Source organism: Tamandua tetradactyla, chromosome 5 (genome assembly GCF_023851605.1).
Source record: "Tamandua tetradactyla isolate mTamTet1 chromosome 5, mTamTet1.pri, whole genome shotgun sequence".
Lineage (NCBI taxonomy): Eukaryota > Metazoa > Chordata > Mammalia > Pilosa > Myrmecophagidae > Tamandua > Tamandua tetradactyla.
The window spans coordinates 23481543-23496422 of NC_135331.1; the positions used below are offsets into that span (position 1 = coordinate 23481543).

General features: G+C 46.6%; 1 long non-coding RNA gene across 2 annotated transcripts in view; it reads right to left on the minus strand.

The window, feature by feature from the left end:
- Nucleotides 1-1303: 1303 nt before the first annotated feature.
- LOC143683787 (uncharacterized) overlaps nt 1304-14880 on the minus strand; it is a 62027-nt gene continuing 48450 nt past the window's right edge. The window contains exons 4-5 of one of the 2 annotated variants that reach the window (XR_013175652.1): nt 6075-6129; nt 1304-2099 (exon numbers count right to left, since the gene is read on the minus strand). This is a non-coding gene — a long non-coding RNA (uncharacterized LOC143683787). The remainder of the gene's footprint in view (nt 2100-6074; nt 6130-14880) is intronic. The other variant, XR_013175651.1, reaches the window with a different exon arrangement.

The window sequence follows — 14880 nt, forward strand, 5'->3', positions numbered from 1 at the left end:
TCTCCACCCATTTGAGTGGGTGTTGATTAGTTTCTGAAGTCCTATAAAAGGAGAATGAGAGATTCAGAGAGATTCAGAGAGAGTGACACTACGAAGCAGAGAGTCCTTCAGCCAGCGATCTTTGGAGATGAAGAAGGAAGATGCCTCCCGGGGAGCTTCATGAAACAGGAAGCCAGGAGAGAAATCTAGCAGATGACGCCGTGTTCGCCATGTGCCCTTCCAGCTGAGAGAGAAGCCCTGACTGTGTTTGCCACGTGCCTTCTCACTTGAGAGAGAAACCCTGAACTTCATCAGCCTTCTTGAACCAAGGTATCTTTCCCTAGATGCCTTTGATTGGACATTTCTTTAGACTTGTTTTAATCGGGACATTTTCTAGGCCTTAGAACTGTAAACTTGCAACTTATTAAATTCCCCTTGTTAAAAGCCATTCCGTTTCTGGTATATTGCATTCCAGCAGCTAGCAAACTAGAACACCCATGCTCTCAACTTCAATTCTCTGAGTTTGTATTTTATAGTGAGTCCATACGAATGAGGCATGATAACATTTGCCCTTTTGTTCCTGAAATTCCATTCAACATACTTTCCTTAAGGTTCATGCACCTAGTTGAATGCGTCACCACTTCCTTTCTTCTTGCAGCTGCTCAGCAGTCCACTGTCTGTAACCAACACAGTTCCCCCTTCCATTCCTCAGTCATCGTGCCTCTAGGTCACCTCCATTCATTGCAAATCATGAACACTGTGGCAACCTCTTTTGGGCAATGGACTTATGCTGGAGAGCCCCAGGAGTTCTCAGAGAAGTCAAAACCTCAACCAGGGGCTGGTGCCCAGGAGTTCTAGGCTTGATGCTGGAGAGGCTGCGGAGTTCCTCATGCCTGAGGGCCCCGGAAGTTCTCCAAGACACCGTGAAGGTTCTTGACTCAGCTGCAGGAGGGAATTTGAGGGCTAGGCAATGTGTACAGCCCCAAAGTTTAATGCATAATGTGAGTACATGCTTGAAGGGCATGAGTTCAGGTGTTCTCCAAAGAAGGGGAATCCCTCTGAGGTTGGGATTTTTGCATTACAAGGACTTGGGGAGGGGGGGGCGTCCCCCTCTGGCTATGCTAATAAGGGACTGATGAGCTGCACTTTTCATTGGTTCTTTTTAAGTTCCGACCTGAGCGCTAAGGGTGCAGGAGCTAGCTGTGTGCCAGCCCAAAGGAACTTTTTGTTACAGGTCCTAGGGTCCCGCCTCCCTTCTTTCCTATCTAATCTTCCTCAGGACTAAATGTGAGAACAACTATTTTCTGATATTAATGCTAGTAACAACAATGATACAAAGTAGCTAATATTTATTGACCACTTTTCATGCATTTTCTCACTTTAAAGCCTCACACCAACACTGTGACATATTAGCGATATGATCCTGGGCAATTTACATAGCTTCTCTGTGACTCCGTTTTCTTATCTTTAAAATGAGGGGTAACAGTAATACCTAACTTCATACACTGAGGTCGATAATAAGTGAAGTAATTTATGTAAATTGATAAGATCACTCATGAGGTGTGTTCCTACCTCCATTTTACTGATGAAGAAACAGAAACTTATAGATACTAAAGAACTTGCCCAAGGTCACATAGAATAGTTCTTAAAATGTTATTAATTCCCAGCATTTACAAATGGAGATGACTTCCTGCATTTTTCTCGAAAATGTGAAAAATCTGGTAGTGCTGGACTTGCATTCCTTAATGTCCTGGATTAATTGATGCTAACCAGCAGCTGCTCCTTCTGCAGGGGCTTGGAGTCTCGTGTTTACTGAAGACCCCACCGCTCCCAGCTGCCCTGCACCTGGACTTCTCTCATGCATGGTGCCTGCCTACGGAAATCTGAGTTTGTGCGATGGACTAGCACACTTAATTCTCATATCAACCCCCTAGGAGATGTACTATTATCATCGTGGTTTACAGGTGAGGAAACAGAGGTTAAAGAGACAGTGACTTAACCAAGGTCACACAAGCCAGCAAGTGACAGAGCTGGGATTGGATGCAAGCTTACCACTCCCAGAGCCAACCGTCCCTCCTATCACTGAGGTTCCTTCCCAGGCTCATAGATTAAAAGGAATCCTGCAAAGAGAGGCAGGAAAGAAAAACTGACGTTACTCTCCATGCTGGGAAAGAATGAAATAAAAGAGAGAGCATCCATGTCCACAAGGTCTGACAAGACATTTCCTGCAACTGTTTTCCTGAGGACAAAGGATTGTTTGCAGTGACTGATAGCCTCCTGTGCAATTCCTTCCCTGGGGAGAACACGGAAGCTTATGTTTGCCCCCGTTTTGTGACCATCACAAAAGACTCCACACTCAGTTTGTTTTCCCTATTGTTTCCATGCTTCACACCCCACAGGACAGCAAGAGGGAGGCAAAGCTGTGGCTGACAGCGATCCCAACCCTGTCCCAGGGGGAGACAGTGCCACGGCCTCTTGTCCTGTCACCCGGGGCGAAGAGAGAGCTCCCTCTACTCCAAATAAAGTGATCCCTGCATGGGGGATTTCACGTCCACTGCTGCCTCCTGAGCTGTCAGCTCAGACATTAGCTTCCCACGAACAAACTTTATTCTCAGGAAGACAGACAGGGCTTTGAATGTTTCTATGAATATTTATGGCTTTTCTTCCCGCCTCTGCTTCAGCCCCGCCCATTAGACAAGGTTTCCCACGCGCTGCTGCCTGGGGGTGCCTCATTATTGCGCCGCTGGCTCAGCTGGACTGTGCCCGGGAAAACAGCCGCAAGGGGGCGCTGTCGTCTATTTAATAACGGGGATGACGGGACACATTTCTGGCTGTGGAATAGTGAGCCGCGGACGCTGTGCTAAGTGCTTTTCATAGATTAAGTCATTTAATTGTCACAACACCCCATAAGGAGGCAGTGAAGAACAGACAGTAAAATCGCTTCCCCAAGGTCACACAGCTCGGCAGGACTGAAAAAGAGATCAAATCCATAAAACTTTGTCCGAAATTTTCTAAAGCAAAAAACGTCAGTGCAAAAACACACTGCCCCTGCGCGGAGCTGCACTTTTTTTTTTTTTCATGTTCTTTGTACTCCTTAGGTGTTAAAATGGGCTTTCTTTTATGAAACGAAGGAGGCAGTGGATGTATCTTTTTTTCCCCTTGCCTTTAATAACAAAAGTTAACTTTGCTAATCCTACGCCTTCCCCTCCACCATCCCCCATTTCCAGGCTCCAAATATCAACGACCCAGGACCATTTCTCCAGGATTATTTTCCCTAATGACCAAGCTATACTGCTGAGTTAGGAGGACTTTTCTAATGAGCCAATAAGAATTATGTTGGTAACTTTCTAGTGCAAGTAATGTCTTAACCCATCCCTCCCCAAAATCCCAAATTTATATTGAACACTTATTATTCATCATTTATTCCCATAGCAAATATTTACTGAGCATCTACTTTATGCCATACATGTACTAGGTGCTGGGAATAAAATGTCAAGCAAAAATTTATAGTCACTTCTTCAAAAAGTTTACAGTCTCCTGGGGGAGACGAGAATGAATGGAATAGACACAAACATGCCAACATGAAGTTGTTAATTATGCACAGGTACAGGGCTTGAAGGGGTGTGGTCTAGACTGAGAGGTCAAGAAAAGTGTCCCAAGGAAGCCACTGGAGAGCTAAACACTAAAGGATGGACAGGTGTCAGCTGGTGGGACGGGGGCAGCAAGAACTTTCCACGCAGAGAGGAGAGCATGAGCCAAGGCCCTGAGGCCCAAGGTAAAATGATGAGTCTGGGAGCAGAGAGGAAGCCCATTGAGACAGGAACACAGCGAGTTGAGGGGACGTGATATAAAATGAAGTTAAGAAGCAGACAGAAGTAGGCTAAGCCTTGTAGAGCTTGTTAAAAGGTTTGTTTTTTATCCTGGAATGCTCAGACATTGTGAAGGGTTTAAGCCTGTAGAAGCCGATCATGAGGTCAGATTTACATTTTTAAAGACCCCCTTGGCACCGTTGCGGAGAAGAGGCCAGAGCGACTGTGTGTGTGTGTGTGTGTGTGTGTGTGTGTAGGGAAGACAGATTCTGACCCATCTGATGTTGCCAACTAGTTAGCTGGACTAGGACTAACGTGAACTGAAAGCTAATGTTTACAGGGTCCTGGTCAGAAAGAGATCATCTGGAATGGAAAGGATTAGTGCTTCACACGCGGCGTCAGGTGAGCGGATGGGGGAAGTGTAGCGCAGTTTGCAAAGACCTGACTCCCACACAGCAGCTCAGGTGGGGAGAAAATTTACTATCCCTGTTTGTCCAGGACCTTCCCAGTTTTGCACTGAAAGTCCCAAGTCCTGGAACTCCTCCACTGCAGCAAACCCAAGACAGCTGATCACCCTGATTTCAGGACCATGTCTGTGTGTAAATCCCCATATAACGGTACCTTCCCTTCTTTAGCATTTCATGAAAATGTCTGAGGCAACTGTGATGATCTAAACTTGACGTGCTCCCATTATCATGCCCCATAGCATTTACTAAACTACATTCTCCTTGTATTAACTGATAGGAATTTTATTCCTATGGATGTATCAAAACATACACAAATAAAAATAATTATATTTGTCACTAGAAAATGTAAAACAAAAAAATTGGCAAGTCACGGTTTTACTTGTATAGCAATTGCAAAGGACCATGGAAGAGGGATGTGACATTTGCTAATACGAACTCTTCCCTAAAGCTTCCATGCAATCACTTACTATAATCCACAACCCTATAACGTAAGAATTATTAGTTCCACTGTCAGAAACAGAGGCTCGGAGAGGTCGAGTGACTTGCCCACAGTCACACAGCCTGTGAGAGGGTCAGAATTCAGATCTGGGACTGTCTGAGTTCTGCTCTCCCCACCTCACCAGCTGCCTCTCTGTCTTAAAAATACAGAGTTAATAAATTTAAAAAATCACTATGGTCTGGGGAACCATTTACAGGAGCAAACCAGGTCTGTGGATTGGAGGTCATATTCGCAGGACAAGTTGAAAATGCTCTGCAACCCCCTGGTCAGCTTCCTTTGGGCCTTGAAAGCAGCAATTCCTTTGCATTTCCCCTGAGACCCCCTGTTATGTGGTATGGGCCAGGCCAAGAAGCTTCAACTGAGGAGCTGCCACAAGCCTCACCCAGTCCCCAGTGTCTTAGCCCCTACTGGGCCCGGAGGACAGAAGATGCCACCCACTGTCCCAGGAAGGGGCAGAGACCCATGCAGACAATGGTTATGACATTCTGGGTGTGAAATGGGTCTGAGAACAGAGACGGCAGTTGGCCCAGGAGGTCCCGAGTTAGGACCTGGGAGAAGGAAGACCCAAGGCAGCTTCTGTCCTTCTTTGGCCCTCTTGTCCTCTTCTAGCTCCCATCCTGTTTGACTCTGTGTGTGTGTGTGTGTCTGTTGGTCTCTCTCTGAGTGTATGTGTGCATGTGTGTGCCTTTTTCTCTCTGCATATCTTTTTCTCCCTCTCTCATACCCTATTCTCTCCTCTCACCCATCTCTCTCCCTAAGTCTGTCCTTCTGCTTCTCTTTCCCTGTTGCTCCATCCCCTTTTCTTCCTTTCCCTCCCTCTTTACCACTCTCCCCCTTTTATCTTCCCAATTCAGCCCCTCTTTTTCTCTGCAGTGCTCTCCCATCTTACTTAACTCTCTGCTTGTCCTTGTCTCTGCCAACCTCCCTCCCCAGTGCCCAGTAGAGGAGACGCCCCCTCGCTGTTCCCCAGTGCACACACCCTTAGTCCAAGTGTCCAGCACCAACAGGCCAGATCCATGAAGGCCAAGTCCCAGTCCCTGGGAGAGGCTACAGCGGGCCCTGTGGGGGTCAGTGTAGGTCCACAAATATGGCTATCTTGGCTACACAGTCACCTTTGAAAGGACAGGTGCCACCCCTGCTCCCAGGCCTGATGTGGAGACACCACAGCACCTTCTCCTCCACCCACCACACCCATGAGGGATGAAGGCAGCTCAGGAACCCTAGCCCTGCCCGGGCCTGCAAACCTGGTGAGGACCCAGCCCAGAGTTTTGACTCTGGAGTGAGACCACCTGGGTTCAACCCCTTGCTCCAGCAACTTACCAGCTGCGTAGCCTAGGACAGGGCGCTCATCCTCTCCTTGCCTCAGTTTCCCCATCTATAAAACAGGAGTGATGACAGTACCTACTTCACACACTTGTTGTGAGGATTAAATATAGATTAGTATATGTGAAGAATTTAGAACAGAGCCCCAAAGTAACCCCTACATATGTGTTCACTGTTGTTGTCGTTGTTACCATCACCATCACCATCACCACCATCACCATCACCACCATCACCACCATCACCATCACCATCATCACCATCATCACCATCACCATCCCCATCATCACCATCACCATCATCACCATCACCATCATCACCATCACCATCACCACCATCACCATCACCATCATCACCATCACCATCATCACCATCACAACCATCACCATCATCACCATCACCATCATCACCATCATCACCATCATCACCATCATCATCATCATCACCATCATCACCATCATCACAATCACCACCATCACCATCACCATCACCATCATCACCATCACCACCATCACCATCATCATCACCATCACCATTACGAACATTGCCATCATCACCATCATCACCATCACCATCACCACCATCATCACCATCATCATCACCATCACCATCATCATCACAATCACCACCATCACGATCACCATCACCATCATCACCATCACCACCATCACCATCATCATCACCATCATCACCATCATCATTACGAACATTGCCATCATCACCATCATCATCATCATCACCATCATCATCACCATCACGATTATCACCATCATCGCCATCATCACCACCATCACCATCACCGTCATCACCACCATCATCATCATCATCATCACCATTATCATCATCACCATCACCACCATCATCATCATCATCATCACCACCATCACCATCATCACCATCACCGCCACCATCATCACCATCATCACCATCACCACCAGTCCTGCGAATGGCCCTCAGCCTGAGACCCCCAGACAACTTCAGTTGCACAAGCAGGGTTCTTCCTCACTGTAGCACGGGAGAACACACACCGTGGGACAAGAGGGTGTAAGAAAGGATCTGTTATAGGATTTGGGCTTTGACTGGGTAATCTTGGGCGAGTCTCAGTAAGCAGTGGTTCAGGTGACGCTGGGTGCTGTCAGAAAGCAAGTGCAATTCTACAGCTGGGTATTTCAGTAAATCTTATCTCCAGGGAGGGCAGACGAGAGCGAGGCCCAAACTATCATTAGTAAAGAAGCAGTTTAGTTTAGCAGATTTAAGAAGTTAATCTGTGAATGGAGCCTGGCACAGGCTAAGTGCTCAGCGAGTCCCAGCTTCTGGAATTAGTATCACTGCCGTGACGTGACAGGGCCCTGGAAAACACTCGGGTCTCCTTTCCACCCGCTGCTGAACGAGAAGGATTGACAGGAACCTTTCCAGCGCGTTCACGCGAGGATCCTAGGAATTAGAAATGGTGGTTTTCTAAGGTGGGTGTAGATCCCCCCCTAGTGGAGAAGAAGGGAAATTGACAAAATGTGCAAATGACTTTTAAAACAAAGTTTAACAGCTGGGGAAAAGGTTTGGAAGATGATGTGAAAGAGCTGGGAGTCGCCAGCGGGTTAACAGTAACCAGGGCTCCTACGTGCCCGAGCCCCACCAGCTGATGGAGAAGAAGCCCAACCCCCCACCCCCAGGCTCCCTGGGGAGCTGGGTCTCCAGCTTCCACAGGATATTGTATAACAAGGGCCTCAGGTTTTGGGCACTGCCCTTCTCTGCCCCAAGGCTCCATCCCAACAATGTGGCAGGACAGGAGTAGAAGCCACGGTCCCCCATCCCCCAGACTCCTTCTGCCTTTCCTCCTGTCCCTAAACCAAAGCTCTCTCCTCTCTTCCTTCTGTGAAAGGAATTCTGAATAAACCAGTCTTCTCTCTTCTTGTGCCTTGCACAAGGACCCACCTTTTAGCATTGTGAGAGAAGGTGGGTAGGGTTGTGAGAGAAGTTATGTAATGCAAGTGCTTAAAACTCTGAAAAATAAGTAAGACTAGGCAGACAGGGACTGGAATTGAAGTTACAAATAACTTGTAATGGAGGGATGATGGTGGATTGTTTTTCTTCCTTTGTTTTCTGATGGATGGAGTCATGGAACAGTGGAGCAGGCACTGAAAGTAAAAACTCTAGGATAAACCCTCTATTTCAAGCCAGACTATTGGGAAAGGTGATCCCTGCATGTCACAGAGCAAAGGGGTAACCCTGTTTTTTTTTTTTTTTTATGTTCCTGTCATGGTTAGGGACAGGTGTCAACTTGGCCAAGTTGTGGTACCTGTTCATCTGATTGGGCAAGTGCTGGCCTGTCTGTTGCAATGAGGACATTTCATAGGATTAGGTCATGATCACGTCAGCTACATCCACAGCTGATTCCATTTGTAATCAGCCAAAGGGGAGTGTCTTCTGCAATTAGTGATGCTAAATCCAATCATGGGAAGCCTTTTAAGGAGGACTCAGAGGAGACAGGTTGCATTCCTGCTTTGGCTGGTGAGCCTCTCCTGTGGAGTTCATCCAGGCCATCCATTGGAGTCGTCGGCTTTGCAGCCTGCCCTGTGGATTTTGGACTCTGCATTCCTACGGTCACGTGAGACACTTTCATAAATTTTATATTTGCAAGTGTTCCCTGTTGATTCTGTTTCTCTAGAGAACCCTAACTAATACATCTTGGTACCGGGAGTGGTTCTTAAGGAACAGAATCTTAAAAATGGGTTTTTATGAATGGTTTTCTACTCTGACTGGGCTCAGAGACACTAAGGACTCTGATTCCCGTAATCAGAATGACCCTCCCAATCCATGGACTGAGTTGGCAAAGGAGATAGTCAAAATATCATCATTCGATTCTCCTAATGCTTCGCTTGTACGAAGCCAGACTCTGGGGGATAATGTTTTTGACACCTTTACAGAGTTTTGTAGGAATAAGAGTTATAGAGATGTTGGTTGGTTGTTGTTAGATACACTGTCTACATTAAAGGGTGAAAGGGATGGGCTTAAGGCTTCAAACAAGAAGCTTAAGTGCCGTCTGAAAGATGTAGAGGTTTCTATGAGTATCCTGAAGGAAAATTTTATTTCCTGTAGCCGTAGACTTGAGACCTCTGAAAATCAGACTCAGAATCTTATTGTTAGAGTAGCAACTTTACAACGTAAACTGAAATCTCAGTCTTGCATGGTGTCTGCCGTTAAAGTGAGGGCATTGATTGGAAAGGAGTGGGACCCTGAAAAATGGGATGGTGACATATGGATTGATAATGATGTTGGGGTTGAGGTTGAAACCCTAGACCATGCTGAGCCTTCTTTAGATAACCCTGTAATAGTCTGCCCTGAGGACATAGCCGCCCCACCTCCAGCCTGCCTTGAGGAATTGGCCACCCAACCTCCTCCTGAAGGGATTAGCCCTAGAGTTATTAATCCTGTTTCACCAGATGAAACTGCAAATGAAAGCCCTGAAGCAAATGGCTTGGAAGATATTTCTAATTCTTTTCATGACCCACCCCCACCACCCCTCATTTCTTCTAGACCTATAACTAGACTAAAGTCCCAACAGGCCCCTAAAGGTGAGGTACAAAGTATCACACATGAGGAGGTACGTTATACTCCAAAAGAACTGTGTGAGTTTTCCAATTTATATAGACAGAAATCAGGGGAATATGTGTGGCAATGGATTTTAAGAGTGTGGGATAATGGTGGGAGGAATATAAGGCTGGATCAGGCTGAATTTATTGATATGGGCCCACTAAGCAGAGATTCTGCATTCAATGTTATAGCTCGAGCAGTTAGAAAAGGTGTTAACAGCTTGTTTGGGTGGTTGGTTGAAACACAGATCAAAAGGTGGCCAACATTACCTGAGGTTGAAATGCCAGAACTGCCCTGGTATAATGTAGATGAGGGGATCCAGAGGCTTAGAGAGATTGGGATGTTAGAGTGGATTTATCATGCAAAGTCTGCTCTTACACCCCAGGAATGTCCAGAGGATGCAACTTTTACCAGAACAGTGAGAAATAAATTTGTGAGACTAGCACCATCATCCCTCAAGAGCTCTGTGGTTGCACTTCTCTGTAGGTCAGATATTACTGTAGGAACTGCTGTCACTGAGCTGGAATCCTTAAACACAATGGGGATGACAGGATCCCGAGTTGGCAGAAGCCAGGTGGCAGCACTTAATCACCAAAGACAGGGTAGACGTGGGTATTATAATAGACAACAAACTCAAAGGAGGCATCAAAATTATATGACACGCAGAGATTTGTGGCATTGGCTAGTAAATCATGGGGTGCCTAGAAATACAATAGAAGGGCAGTCTACAAAATTCTTGTTGGAGCTGTATAAACAAAAGAGTTCTAGGTCAAGGGAACAGAAGTCTAACCTGAATTACAAAAACACAGAGTCACGGCCCCTTAACCAATTTCCAGACTTGAAACAGTTTACAGACCCTGAGCCCCTTGAATGAAGGGGAGGCCAGGTCCCTATGGGGAAGAAACCTGTTACACTTCCACAAATTTATACTGTTAACCTTCCTCTAAGTCTTCCCCAAGGAGACCGACGGCCTTTTACCAGGGTAATTGTGCATTGGGGAAAAGGAAATGATCAGATATTTCGGGATTAGACACTGGTTCAGAAGTGACATTAATTCCAGGGGACCCAACACGTCACTCTGGACCACCAGTCAGAGTGGGGGCTTATGGAGGCCAGGTGATCAATGGAGTTTTAGCTCAGGTCCGTCTCACAGTGGGTCCAGTGGGCCCCCGGACCCATCCTGTAGTTATTTCCCCAGTTCTAGAATGTATAATTGGCATAGACATACTGAGCAACTGGCAGAATCCCCATGTTGGTTCTCTAACTCGTGCAGTGAGGGCTATTATGGTGGGAAAGGCCAAGTGGAAGCCACTAGAACTGCCCCTACCAAGCAAAATAGTAAATCAAAAGCAATACCGTATTCCTGGAGGGATTGCAGAGATTACTGCCACTCTTAAGGACTTGAAAGATGCAGGGGTGGTGATTCCCACCACATCCCCTTTCAACTCTCCTATTTGGCCTGTGCAGAAAACAGATGGGTCTTGGAGAAAGACAGTGGATTATCGTAAACTCAACCAGGTGGTAACTCCAATTGCAGCTGCTGTTCCAGATATAGTATCATTGCTTGAGCAAATCAATACATCCCCTGGTACCTGGTATGCAGCTATTGATCTGGCAAATGCTTTTTTCTCAATAGCTATTAGTAAGGACCACCAGAAGCAGTTTGCTTTCAGCTGGCAAGGTCAGCAATATACACTGTCCTACCTCAGGGGTATATCAACTCTCCAGCCCTATGTCACAATCTTGTTCGCAGAGACCTTGATCGTTTCTCCCTCCCACAAGACATCACACTGGTCCATTATATTGATGATATCATGTTGATTGGACCTAGTGAGCAAGAAGTAGCAACTACTCTAGATTTACTGGTAAGGCATTTGCGTGTCAGAGGATGGGAGATAAATCCAACAAAAATACAGGGGCCTTCCACCTCAGTAAAATTTTTAGGTGTCCAGTGGTGTGGGGCATGTCGAGATATCCCTTCTAAAGTGAAGGATAAATTGCTGCATCTGGCCCCTCCCACATCCAAAAAAGAGGCACAACGCCTAGTTGGCCTTTTTGGATTTTGGCGACAACATATTCCTCATTTGGGTGTGCTACTCTGGCCCATTTATTGAGTGACCAGAAAAGCTGCTAATTTTGAGTGGGGACCTGAACAAGAGGAGGCTCTGCGACAGGTCCAGGCTGCTGTGCAAGCTGCTCTGCCACTTGGGCCATATGATCCAGCAGATCCAATGGTGCTGGAAGTGTCAGTGGCAAATAGAGATGCTGTCTGGAGCCTTTGGCAGGCCCCTATAGGAGAATCACAACGCAGACCCTTAGGATTTTGGAGCAAAGCCTTACCATCTGCTGCAGATAACTACTCTCCTTTTGAGAAACAGCTTTTGACCTGCTACTGGGCCTTAGTAGAGACTGAACGCTTAACCATGGGCCACCAACTTACCATGAGACCTCAGTTGCCTATCATGAGTTGGGTGTTGTCTGACCCACCAAGCCATAAAGTTGGGCGTGCACAGCAGCACTCTATTGTAAAGTGGAAATGGTATATACGAGATAGAGCCAGAGCAGGTCCTGAAGGCACAAGTAAGTTACATGAAGAAGTGGCACAAATGCCCATGGTTTCCACTCCTGCTGCCACATTACCTTCTCTTTCCCAGACCAGAGCTATGGCCTCTTGGGGTGTTCCTTACAGTGAATTGACTGAGGAAGAGAAAACTCGGGCCTGGTTTACAGATGGTTCAGCACGATATGCAGGTACCACCCGAAAGTGGACAGCTGCAGCATTACAACCCCTTTCTGGGGTGTCCTTGAAGGACAGTGGTGAGGGGAAATCCTCCCAGTGGGCAGAACTTCGAGCAGTGTACCTGGTTGTTCATTTTGCTTGGAAGGAAAACTGGCCAGAGGTGCGTTTGTATACTGACTCATGGGCTGTTGCTAATGGTTTGGCTGGATGGTCAGGGACTTGGAAAGACCATAATTGGAAAATTGGTGACAAAGTGGTCTGGGGAAGAAGTATGTGGATAGACCTTTCTGAGTGGGCTAAAAACATGAAGATATTTGTGTCCCATGTGAATGCACACCAGAGGGTGACTTCAGCAGAGGAAGATTTTAATAATCAAATGGATAAGATGACCTGTTCTATGGATACCAGTCAGCCTCTTTCCCCAGCAACTCCTGTTATTGCCCAATGGGCTCATGAACAAAGTGATCATGGTGGTAGGGATGGAGGTTATGCATGGGCTCAGCAACATGGGCTTCCACTCACCAAGGCTGACCTGGCTACAGCCACTGCTGAGTGCCCAATCTGCCAGCAGCAGAGACCCACACTCAGCCCCCGATATGGCACCATTCCCCGAGGTGACCAGCCAGCTACATGGTGGCAGGTTGATTACATTGGACCACTCCCTTCATGGAAGGGGCAGCAATTTGTTCTAACTGGAATAGACACATACTCTGGATATGGGTTTGCTTTCCCTGCACGCAATGCTTCTGCCAAAACTACTATCCGTGGGCTTACAGAATGCCTTATCCATCATCATGGTATTCCACATAGCATTGCTTCGGATCAAGGAACACACTTCACAGCAAATGAAGTGCGGGAATGGGCACATGCTCATGGAATTCTCTGGTCTTACCATGTTCCCCATCATACAGAAGCAGCTGGATTGATAGAACGGTGGAATGGCCTTTTGAAAACTCAATTACGGTGCCAACTAGGTGGCAAAAACTTGAAAGGCTGGGGTAATGTTCTCCAGGAAGCTGTGTATGCTCTGAATCAGCGTCCGCTGTATGGTGCTGTTTCTCCCATAGCCAGGATCCATGGGTCCAGGAACCAAGGGGTGGAAATGGGTGTGGTGCCACTCACTATTACTCCTAGTGATCCACTAGGAAAATTTTTGCTTCCTGTCCCTGCTACCCTGAGTTCTGCTGGTCTACAGGTTTTAGTTCCAAAACAGGGTGTGCTTTCTCCAGGAGAAACAACAGTGATACCACTGAACTGGAAGTTAAGATTGCCACCTGGCCACTTTGGGCTACTTATGCCTCTGGATCAACACACCAAGAAGGGGATTACATTATTGTCTGGGGTAATTGACCCTGACTATCAGAAGGAAGTAGGACTGCAACTACATAATGGAGGTAAAGAAGAGTTTTCTTGGAATATAGGAGATCCCCTGGGGCATCTATTAGTACTGCCATGCCCTGTGATTAAAATCAATGGAAAACTGCAACAACACAATCCAGGCAGGACCACTAATGGCTCTGAGACTTCAGGAATGAAGGTTTGGGTCACCCCACCAGGCAAAGAACCACGGCCAGCTGAAGTGCTTGCTGAGGGGAAAGGGAACATGGAATGGGTAGTGGAAGAAGGTAGTGATAAATATGAACTTCGACCGCGTGATCAGTTACAGAAACGAGGACTGTAATGCTGTTTTGTTTGTGTTATACTATTTAAGTTGTAAGATATCAAGTTTAAGAATGAATGTTGCCCAAGGATTTGCACCCTATTCTGGAGAGATTTAATGTGTTTCCAGTTATATGCTGGACAGTTGAGAATTGTCAGGTAAAAGAAAAAATGCGTGCTTATTTGTTTTCATTTGGAAATTAAGTATGGTCTAAGGTGATATATATATATATATATATATATATATATATATGCCAAGTGACAAGGGGTGGACTGTCATGGTTAGGAACAGGTGTCAACTTGGCCAAGTTGTGGTACCTGTTCATCTGATTGGGCAAGTGCTGGCCTGTCTGTTGCAATGAGGACATTTCATAGGATTAGGTCATGATCACGTCAGCTACATCCACAGCTGATTCCATTTGTAATCAGCCAAAGGGGAGTGTCTTCTGCAATTAGTGATGCTAAATCCAATCATGGGAAGCCTTTTAAGGAGGACTCAGAGGAGACAGGTTGCATTCCTGCTTTGGCTGGTGAGCCTCTCCTGTGGAGTTCAACCAGGCCATCCATTGGAGTCGTCGGCTTCGCAGCCTGCCCTGTGGATTTTGGACTCTGCATTCCTACGGTCACGTGAGACACTTTCATAAATTTTATATTTGCAAGTGTTCCCTGTTGATTCTGTTTCTCTAGAGAACCCTAACTAATACAGTTCCTCTTTCAGCTCTGGCCCCAAATATAGACAGCCTCAGAGGTGACAAGGGCATACAACACCCTGAGGGGCTGTCAGTGGCCAAAGGAATAGTTAAGGGAGCCTGTTGT